General features: G+C 57.5%; 1 protein-coding gene across 1 annotated transcript in view; it reads left to right on the top strand.

The window, feature by feature from the left end:
- The window catches only part of RAP1GAP (RAP1 GTPase activating protein), a 47,313-nt gene that overhangs the window by 11,519 nt on the left and 24,734 nt on the right, over positions 1-11,060 (top strand). Inside the window, 1 exon segment of the mRNA XM_021714833.1 lies at positions 7,700-7,793. The gene's annotated coding sequence lies outside the window, so the exon portion shown is untranslated.

The raw sequence follows: 11,060 nt of genomic DNA, 5'->3' as shown, positions 1-11,060 counted from the left end.
CAGCCTCTATCTGCTGGGCTCAGGCAATCCTTCCGCCTCAGCCTTCCAAGTAGCTGGAACCACAGGCATGCACCACCATGCCCAGCTAACTTTTTGTTGTTGTTGTTGCAGAGATGAGGTCTCGCCATGTTGCTCAGGCTGCTTTCGAACCCCTGAGCGCAGGCAATCCTCTTGCCTCCACCTTCCAAAGAGCTGGGATTACAGGTGTGAGCCACTGCACCTGACCTGATCCCACTGTTTCTACCTTCTCACAACTTTCCCCCTGGGAATCCAGCCTTAGTCCTCAGGCATCTCAGAGGAGAGGAATGAGGGAAAAGGAAGGCTGGGAAATGCTCATGGCTAATGCTTATCAAGCACTTTATGTATATGAACTCATCCTCACAACCCTTGGAGGTTGGCACTGTCATCCCCATTTTACAGATGAGGAAACTGAGGCTCAGAGAGGTTAAGTAACTTGCCCAAGGTCACACAGCTGATGCATGGCAGAGTTAGTATGCAAACTCAAACTGCCTGGCTCCAGAGCCCACTGACCCTAGACTGTTTCTTCAGGTAGGACCTGCAACTTACTGAGTGCCTACTGTGTACTAAGCTCTAGGCTAGTCAGATTGATGTCTAATTTATTCCACACAGCAACCCTGCAAAGTTGGTATTACTAGCCCATTTTGCAGATGAGGGAACTTAGACCCGGAGAAGAGAAGCAACTTGGAGGAGCCCCCCTCATCAGAGGAAAGCCCTCCTCCAGAGCTCTGCTTTCAGCCTGTCCCTGGTGATCTCAGGTCCTAGTTTCTCACCCACCCATTCACTCTCAGTAGGATGGCAGAGCTGGACCTTAGAATTGTCTAGCTGACCCAATTTCCAGTAGGGACACTGAGGCTTGGAGAGGTTATGGTGACTTAATCCTGCACACATGGCAATGTAGAGCCAGAGCCAGGGCTTCTCCTTGTTACCTTTGGTTAGGCGATGGTGAACTTGTCTCTCTCCATAGGGTTTAGCTTTGCCCTGGGTGACCACCCCACTCAGAAAGTTCAGAGAGGCAGGAACTTGGTCACCAGCCTGGCCTGGAGCTTATGAGGCGGCAAACCCAAGCTCCAGCCCTGGCTCGGGCTGGTGTGGAGGGCGAGGGATGGATTGACCAAGGCCTCACCATGGGGGTTTCCATGTCTGAGTGGTGAGGCCAGAGGAGCCTCAGACACAGTTAGAGAACAGTCTGGACAGGCATCCCTGGGGCTCTGCTTTGAGGTGGGGGAGGCCTGGCTCACCCCACTCTGGTGCCAACACCCAGCGCCATTGTCGGGTGGGCGGGAGCAGACGTCAGAACATGTGTTCAGAATGAATGACTGAGCATAAGAATGAAGGCAGACGGGGGCATGGGTGGATGAGCGGGGGTGGCGGGTGAGTGAGCAAAGGAATGCATGGACCTCAGAGGAGGGAGACCCCCTGGACTGCAGGGGCTGGGGAGGGACAGTCAGGCCAATGAAGGCGGTGGGGGACAGAAGGTGTAGGCGGCTGTAAGACTGCGTGGGGGCCAGTGCATACTGGGAAGGTTGCCCCGGCCCACCCCTGACCTGGTGCCTAGGGTGGGGCAGTGTGTTGGGTCCTGCGCCCACTGGCCAGGGACAGAGCCGCTGGGTCTGAGCCTGGGGGTGGAGCCTCCCGGGCTCAGGGGTGGAGCCACCTCCATCAGGGCTGCCGTTTTCTTTTGGGTCAGATGGACATAACATTACCTGCCTGTGTTCCCGGGAGACTGTTGAGGGTCTAGGCCACAGTAGCGTGTAAACTGTAAAGTGCTGGATTGGGTAGGCAGGTGCTGTTGTCCCCAGGGTGTCCCCTTCACTCCTCCTCCTTGCCCACGGCAGGGGAGGAGCCCACGGGAAGTGGGCAGGGTCAGGTCTGGGCCACCTGGGTGGGGGAGACGTGGGGCCAGCAGCTGGTGGATGGGAGGCCGGGTGCCCAGGTGCTGTGCCCGGTGGGGGCCGGCCTTGTGACCTCCTCCCTGGCTGCCAACTTGTTGTTTGTTCAGGAGGCACTGCCTGGCCCAGCTCCGGGATCCGGGTGTCTCGGCACTCAGCCAGCACGGGGCGAGGGTGAGGGCAAGGGCCCCGTGTGCCACCTTCCTGCTCACTACCTCTGTCCAGTTGGAGCCCAGGCCCATCCTCCCTTGCCCCTGGGTAGCTATGAGATCCCTGGCCCACCTTGAACCCTCCCTGAGCCTCTGCTTTCTTATCTCTGAAATGGGTGCAGATAGCGCAGCAGTGGCTGTCAGGGTGGTTGTTGTACGAATTAAAGTATATCACAGTGCTGACCAACAGGCCTCCCGTCCCTGCCCACCCCCATCACCACACTCCCTCTTGAGTCCTTGCAGAGATCAGAGGTGCCTGGGGGGGGCAGCCAGTGGGCCCAGAGGGACATGGGCCAGGCTCCTGGGTCTTGCTCTGGAAACTTACTCACCTGGCTGCCCCTGGCCACCTTCCCCGACACCTTGGCAGGGACAGGGGAGGCACGGGGGCGGGGGGCAGTGCCAGATGGTTGAGCTCAGAAAACAATGGGCTCCACGGCGCTCCAGGAGAGGGCAGCCCGGGGCAGCCATGGGCTCTGGTTTCAGGAGATTTGAGTCTCCTCAGACCTGATGCCCATGTCTGGGTGACACAAGCCCCATCCAGAGGAGCCTCTCTCAGGGCCTCCACATCCCCCTCACTTGGAGGTCTGGGCCCCTTCCCCTCACCCCACGCCCCGTGAACCTACCAAGTCAGGAAACCAGTTGGTCTCCTGGTAACCAGGGAGGCCCAAGGGACCTGGGCTCAGGCCTCCCCTCCTGACCTCTGGTGCCCAGTGCTGGGCTGGCCCGCACCCCTTAGGCCCCACCCTGGACTGGCCCCCACAAATCCTCTGTCTACGTTCACTGGCTCCCTGAGCCCCTCCTCCACCTCCCAGCCCCCACACCTGGTGTCCCAACACATGTACTGGTGGCTGTCTTCAGGGTGGGCTCTGCCCCCTGCTCTCACTCCAGGTGCTATCCTCAGTCCAGCTCCCCTGCTCCCAGTCACAGGCTTCTTGCTTGATGGTCATGAGTCAACTGTGCTCACCCCTGGAGTTTCACCTAAGTGATATTGTAAAGCATGAATGGTCCACCCAGCAGAAAGAGGAAAAGAGGCTCCCAGAAGAGTGAACGGCCCTGGCGGAGGCTTGGCGGTATGAACACTGCAGCTTGTTTGGAAAGCTTCCCGCAGCTGGGGACTTTGGGACAAGTCGGGGACGAGGCAGCTGGGGCAGGACTGGAAGGGGGGCAGGAAGTTGAGGCTGGAGAGAGTCGGTGGGGGCCAGAGCCGCCAGGAGAGCTGAGTCCAGGGCAGCTGCCTCTGGATGGCCAAGGGGCCATGTCCTGTACCCAGAACAGCCCCGCCACTCCCTGGGGCCCTGGTTGGCTTCTCCAGGAGAGTGGACAGTGAGAATATTATAATATTATCACAGCAAATGCGTCTGTAGTGCGTGCTCTGAGCCTCGTGGTGAGCCCAAGAGGTGGGTACGTTCTCTCTCATTCTGCAGATAAGAGAGAAAACGGGACCCTCCTGCCAGCCCTCCAGCGGGTTAGCAGGTGATAGGCACCCCAGAGGCAGCTGGTCACCTGTCCTTGTCTCCTCTGTCGCTCCCACCGTGCCTGGGTCTGACCCTGCTGTTTTGCAAGGGCAGCCCTCCCGGAGTGGCCTCCAGGGCCCTGGACTACTGCAAGGCCTGGGTTCTCATTCCTGCTTTGCTGCCCCCTTGCTGGTGACCTCCAGGGAGTGGTTTTAACTGCTCCAAGCCTCAGTTTGTGTCTCTGGGAATTGGGGATCCTGGTGACTGCCTTATCTCCCGCTCCAGTTCCGGTGAGAGTCCCGGGAGTGTGCAGATAAAGAGGGCTTTTGAAAGTACAAAGAGCTGCACTCACGATGGTGCGATTATTATTGTTACCTTGATGCCGAGATAAGGGAGGGGGAGGAGGTGCAGTGACAGTTGCCAAGAAACCCAGGAGCTGTCAGCAGCGGCTTCCGGCCTGGCCCATCCCACTCAGGAGCTAGGCCCTTCCCCCCCACATGCCTGCCTCACCCTTTCTCTGGGAAAGATGGGTGCTCTGATGGGGAGGGGAGCTGGGGCCCACTGGCTGGCAGCCACACAGCCACTGGGACTGAAGGTGACCCCAACCTTCATTCATTCACACACAGGGGCTGAAGGTGCCTGGCCAGACTCCAGGTTGGCTCTGGCTTCCCGTGGGACCTTGGGCAAGTCACCTCCTCTCTGCCTGCTGCCTTTTCATGTGTCAGAGGAGAGAGTGGGCAGGTGTCCAGGCCAGACAGGGCAGGACTGGAGCTGGGCCCAGGGAAGCTGCTGGGTGCTGGCGGTCACTGGGGGCAGGAGACCGGTGAGAGGACTGAGGGCCTGGGTGGGGGGCAGTGGGGTGTGTGTAGTGGAAGGAACCCTGGGCTGGAGTCAAGCCTCAGCCATGTGCTTTCCTGGCATGTGACCCTGGGCCTGTCGCTTAACCCCTCTGAGCCTCTATTTTCTCATCTGGAAAAAAGGGTGATAAATTTCATCTGGATTAAATTTTAAAAAGCCGCTGCGGTGATGGAATGAGACTGTGCCTTGTAAACTGTAGGATGTTATGCAGATGTGACCAAGGAGGAGAAGAGGGTCAAGAGTCTCATATCCCTGGCACTCTGGGCTCTGGTACTCAGCGGCTCCACACGTCAGGGGAGTGCCAAGCGTCTCAGGCGAGCCCAGCCACAGAGTCAGGAAGGTCTTAGAGGTGTGGGGAGGGGACAGGGGAATGGAATGGAATGGTGAAGCCCATGGGAAGACGAGGGTGGGAGAGGAGAGGGGGGGAGGAACAGGGTCAAGGTCACCAAGAGGGAGGAAACCACTCTGGAGAGGCTGAAGACAGAAGGGGATCAGAGGGGTGGGCTGAGATGGGTGGGCAGTGGGGAAGGCTGAGGAGGGGGACAAGGTGGATCTGAGAAGAGCAGAGGGCTAGGGAGGGAAGTGAGTTTAGCCGCTGCTTCAAAAGTATTTATTGAGCAACTACTGTTTACTAGGGGCAGTAGAGTGTAGCATCATGGGCACAGCATCTAGACCCTTCTGGATGAAGGTTAAACGAGTTAGAATGGAGCCTGCATAGCCAGCCTGTCTCAGCATTGGCTGCTATTGTTGTTGATGCTGTTATTATTACCTTTCCCACGTGACGTGCTGGGACATGTTCCCAGCTGAGGGTCAGGCAGGCTTTCTTGGCCGGGGCCGCAGACTGGCCACCCATGCCGTACAGTTCACCTCAGGGGCTCTGGAATCCAGATGCCTCAACAGCTGTGTGACCTGGGGCAAGTTACCTTTCCAAGCCTCAGTTTCCTCACGTGGAAAGCGGGCAGGTATCAGGATCAAATTAGATCACGCAAGGCCCAGGGTGGACCCTGGCTTTTGTCATGAGTGTCCCTCTTCTCCCCCTCCAGGCTGGGACAGACAGGGAAGACAGGGCTCAGAGCCACAGGGCCCAGAGTCCCTCCTTCCCCACCCTGGAGTCCCTCCCTGCCCCTGCCCCCTAGGGTCTCAGCCGTGGCTTTTTCAGAAGAGTTGCCTGGGAAGGGGTTGGGTGCTGCCTGTGAGGGTGGGGGCCGGGACAGGATCCCAGATGGAAGCCACAGTGCCCTTGCTTTGAGAGGCCTCCCTGGCCTCACGCCAGTGCAAGCAATCCTGAGTCCAATGGACACCTGTACATGGGGAGACTGAGGCTGAGAGGGTTCTGGAAGGGGAGTGTGTGAGAGGCCGTGGCCAGGCCAACCTACAGCGGCCACTGTTTGAGCCCAAGGGCATGAGAAGGGAAAAGCAGAAGGCCACCACTAGACTAGCCCACTCCAGGCAACAGCTACCTCTCAGCAACCAGGCCGAACCAAAACAGCACTCCTGCTCCCAAGGGTGAAACGCCACCTGACTTCAATCCCAGGACTTTCTGGCTCTGGGGCAACCTCTGCTATCCACCCTACTCTGTGCACAGTCCCTGCTGGGTCAAGGGCACGCACTTCCAGTTCCAGGTCTGTCACCCACTCGCTAGGGGAAGTGTCTTCACCCCTCTGGGCCTCAGTTTCTCTACCTATAAAAATGGGGCTAAAATAACCAACCTTTCACACTCTAGTGAAGGTATAATATGCTCGACATGGTCCCCGGCAAATAGTAGATCTCAACTAGGAGTCCCCAAGGAAATCTCAGTGGAATTCGCCTGGACCATTTCTTTGGGCTTCTCTCTAGTCTCTCCATCCCTCCCAGACACTCAGTGTTCCTTACGATCTGCAGGAACTGGTGTTTAGAACATCCCCTTGCTCACAGACCTTCAATGACTCCCTACTGCCAACCTTCATTCATTCTTTCAGTCATTCAACAAATTTGTGAATGAATGAATCTGAAAGCATTCATTGAGTAAATGCCCACAAGCTGCCCAGGCTTGGTGATGAGGCTGAGAGGGGCTCTCTCTTACTCACATTCACCTAGCCAAGTCAGCGCCTGAGCGTCTCCCCCCACACTGATGTCATGGGCTTAGATATGCCACTGCTACCACATTCGTCCTTTGGGGCAAGTACTGCCCAGCGAAGACCCCTCTTTAAGGTCATCACCCCTGGGAGGTGGAGAGCCTTTGAGTGCCTGGCCGAGGATGGTTCCTTCAAGTCATTTCTTCTGCTAGAGTAGCTGGGCTGAGAGGAGTCAGCAGGGAGGTTCGGGATCTCCTCAGAATCTCCTTCCTGGGCCAGGATCCTACAGCTGGGCCCTTTCCCTCTTGGGGCGTGGCAGTCCCAGCTCCTCCTGACTCAAGCTCGCCGTAGGCCACAGGGGATCATCTGACTCACCCTTGAGGGACCAGCCATGCTTGATGGGACCCGGGCAGGGGTGCAGCCACGTCAGGGTAGCCCCAGGCGGTGGCAGAAGCCAGGCCTGCTCACCCAGCCCTGGGCCCCCTGCATCCCAGGAACCACCGGGCATCTCCTCTCCCTGACCCCACAGGTGGCCTCAGCAGGCCTTTCAGGGTGACGGGAGCTGACCTCACACTCGCCAGACCTGCTTTCTTTCCTCAGGGAGGGGTGCGGGTGTCAGCAGAGTCCAGGCTTGGAGTCAGACAGGTCTCGCACAGATGCTGCTGACCACCTGTGTGACCTCTGTGAACATCCGGGTCCTCGTCCAGAAAGTGGGAATACCGGTATGGCAAGGAGTCCGTGCCCTCAGGCCTGGAAAGAGGCCTCCGCACAGGGCCTGGCACACAGTAGGCCCAGGAGTGTCAGTTATCGTTACTGTCTTTAACAACACCAATAGTCCAGTAACTTCTCAGCCTTGAGGCTCAGGGAGAAGTCCATACAGGCTGGGGCCCCTGATTAGTCCAGAAAGTTCAGCCCTCTGCAGCAGTCCTCTGTGTCCCCTGCCTCAGTCTACCCATCTTCAGAATGGGCTTTGGACCGCCTTTTGGCTGGAAACCTAATGAGAGGCTATGGAGAGACCCTGCCCACATCTTCGATCCTGGAGAAGGACAGCCTGGTTGGCAGCCCTGCCCAGGAAGCCCCTGCTTTCCCCCTTCTGAGGAGTCCAGGACCGTCTCTGCCATGAAATCCAACCCCCCCACACACATTCCCCAGCTGAAAGTGACTTTCTCCCAACTTGGGGCTCTCCCTGACCTCAGACGCTTTTTCTCTTCCAGGAGGAGTGATGGGCAGAACCAGCGCTTCCCTCAGGCACTAGACCTGTCACGAGTGGACTTAGTTCCCCCCTACACTGCTTCACCCTGCCCTAAGGTAAGCGCCCCCTCCACACCTACCGCCCCTGGTCAGCCCCCACCCCCTACCGGGGCTGAGAGATGCCTGAGAATGACTTTTGGGCAGAGGTAAAACGTTCAGGCAGATACCACTGGGAGATGCCACTCCTGACCCCTGGGTGGGCCTGGTACAGTCTTCAGGTTGAACCTGGGTCTGTGGACCGTTGTGGGTGGGGGCTCAGGCTACTCTAGGCAAAGAAGGTGGGAAAACTGGCCAACTGGCTAATCTTCTTGGTCTTCCTTACTAACACCACTGTCAGCCTCTGCATCTGTCAATAGGGCATGATGCATACCCACGTCACAGGGCCGTTGTGAGGTCATATGGAAAGTGCCCATCAAGCCCCCACACACAGTTTCTGGCAAAGAATGCAAGCCCCACATGTGAGCACATATTGTTGGTGTTATCAGAATCAGATGTCAGGGGTTCCTGGGCACCAAGGGACCAGAAACTGATCTGACGCAGGCCTGCCCTCAAGGATCCCTAGTCCAGTAAGGAGCTAAGCAACTGAATGACTTAGGTGGAACGTCAAATACCACAAACCACTGCTAGGATTGATTGAGATTTACTGCATCATGCAATGGGGGCCAGCACCATAGGCAAGCTATCTGACCCGTGGGCTAGTCTTAGGACCCCTTGATGCAGAAGAAATAAGTCCTCACTCTTGCAGCACACTTTGCAGTTTCTAAGGCACATCCACAGGCATCATGCCAACTGGCCTTTCCAGCAGACCTTGAGTGGTAGGCATTCTCTAGTTGAGGATCCAGGTGCTCAGAGAGGTGAGCTGATCTTCCTGAGGTCACACAGCCAGGAGATGACAGAGGCAAGATCCACCAGGGTCTGAGTTCTGGCCCCAACCAAGGGCCAGGCACCTCGCCTAGGCCAGGAGGGCAGATGGCCAAAGAATCGCATCCGTGTGTGGGACAACCACCCCAAGGGGGGCCCAAGTGTGGGTGCTGCGGGCAGCAGAAGGGGGTTCCTGAGACCCTCTCCTGTTTCCTCTGCCTGGGCAACAGCCCAAGACTGGGCCATGTGGATCCGGGGCTTGGCAGGAAGGGACAGACTCAATGGCAGCCTCAATTGACAGCTGGGTTCATGAATGAGGCTCCCAGTCCCTCTCCCCCTGAGTATTCCGGGAGGAGGCCTGGGCTGTCATTGAGGGCTGTGCCTCCCCTGCCAGGGCCTCAGTCTTCCCGTCAGGAAGTGAGGGTTGGGGCAGCCCATCACCATGGCTCCTGCCTGCTCAGACAGCCTGGGGTTAGCCGTCACAGATTAATGCCGAGCTGCCTCCCCTCGGGCTTCCTGGCCCCCACCCAGTCTGGCTAGAAGCCTCCATTTGTGCCAACACAGCTCAGATGGCGGGCTCCGAACCACCCCTTCCTGACAGCTCACCCCCACCCCAGAATCAAGACAGAGTCTGCAGATCATCCTCCTTTGACAGGGGAGGAAACCGGGAGCCAGAGAGATTGGGCAACTTTGGTTGAGGGAACCCAGGCCCATGACATTCACCATTCCACTCCCCCAGCACCTCTGACTCTGTGCGCATTTATCATGTGGATGGAACCAGTATGAGGGGCAGGTGACTTCCCTGTGCCAGTGGGCAAACCCCTGGCCCTCTCTGGGCCTCAGTTTCCCCATCTGTAAAATAGAGGTTGACACTTCCTTCTCTGCCCTCCTTGCCAGCTTGCAACTGGGCAAAGACTGTGAAAGTACTTTGGAAAGGGGAAATTAGGAAGCTCGCCTGTTGGCAGTGTCAAGGCATTCCTAGGGCCAGGCAGGACACCCAGAGGGGACGTCCTTATACAGGGGATGTTCCCTTCTTTTTGGGACACCACATTTGTATAGACACTGAGCTATCCAGGACCCTCCTACCCTCCCCCGACAGGGGTTTCTCCACTTGGGAATTCAGAAACCTGCACACAGTTCCATACACAGCCTGTCCACACCTCTGTAGAGGGATACTGTCACAGACACAGTCACGTGTCTACAACTATATTCAGAGACTTGCACAAGTACAAATACACAAATACACAAGCCCAGGCATTCCCGTATACACCAAAACACAATATTCCCACATGTACCCAGCCACACCCAGTCATGGAGTCTCACATGCACAGACAGCTGCACCCACACATGTGCACACCCTCCACACTGCCTGGTGCACAGAACCCTCCGGTGAGGGGGGCAGGTTCCCCCGGGGCAGTGTGGGAATTAATGTTTCTCTGGCTGCATTTCCATGGGTGCCCGGAAGCGTTCGGGCCTGGAAGTAGCTGCATAAATCAATATTTGCTGCTGTTAATTATTAAAGCCAAAGCTACACTATGTCTGGAACACACATCTCCGGAGTCCCCGCCAGCTCTTCAGGCCCAAACCTGACCCAGGGCCAGGTCCGGGGAGGAGAGCACGGCACGATCCTTCCTTCCAGGAGCCTTTGGCCCTGGGGATGAAGAGTGGTGGGCAACCCTGCCCTGCAGCATCCAGAGCTGCTGGCGTTGACTCGGCCACAGTTCCGGATGTATCTGCCACTTTCCCAACAATTGTCTAAAGGAGAGGGGGTAGCAAGGCCCTGGCTCTGTCCCCACTGCACAGGGGCTATACTAGGCCAGGGACACACTGCAGGGTCAGCTGAAAGGGCCTGCAGAGGCCTTATCATTTATAAGTGGGGGAAACTGAGGCCCAGAAAGGTGGCAGGGACTCACTTGAAGCCACTCAGCAAGTTGTAGCAAGAACAGAGCTGGAACCCACGTGTCCTGAAGTCGGCTTGACTATACCATGGGGCTTTGGCAGCTTCTCCCTAGCACTGCCGCCGTCTCCCCCAGGGTCTGGGGCAGCTAGGGCGTGGGGAAGGGAGGGAGGAGGCCAGGCACTAGGAGCAGGCGGAGGTGAGGAGGAGGGAGGAAAAGACCCCAAAGAGTACTCCAGGCCTTTCCCTGGATTCTGGTTCTGCCTTTTCCTAGCCGTGTGGTCTCAGGAAGGCTTTTCACCTCTTGCGATAAGTTTTCTCATATGTATAACGGGGATGACATTTGTATCTCCTGGGTGGTGGCGATGTGATGACACCGCGCCAAGGGCCCAGCATTAAGTAGGTGCTCAAGAAAAGCCCGCTGTCTCCAAGGCAACCCCCGCGTCTTCACAGCCAGACCCAAGAACTCCGTCTTCGAGTCCTGAGGCGAGGAACTCAGAGCCTTGGGAGACAGAGAAAGTGGGATGAGGGCGCGCTGGGGAAAGCCGCGTGCGGACCCCCGGCGA

Source organism: Carlito syrichta, unplaced genomic scaffold (assembly GCF_000164805.1).
Source record: "Carlito syrichta isolate Samal-C Ts95f unplaced genomic scaffold, Tarsius_syrichta-2.0.1 Scaffold305805, whole genome shotgun sequence".
NCBI classification, from domain to species: domain Eukaryota; kingdom Metazoa; phylum Chordata; class Mammalia; order Primates; family Tarsiidae; genus Carlito; species Carlito syrichta.
Note: the sequence above shows the minus strand (reverse complement) of the source record. Positions and strands in the feature narration are given on the sequence as shown.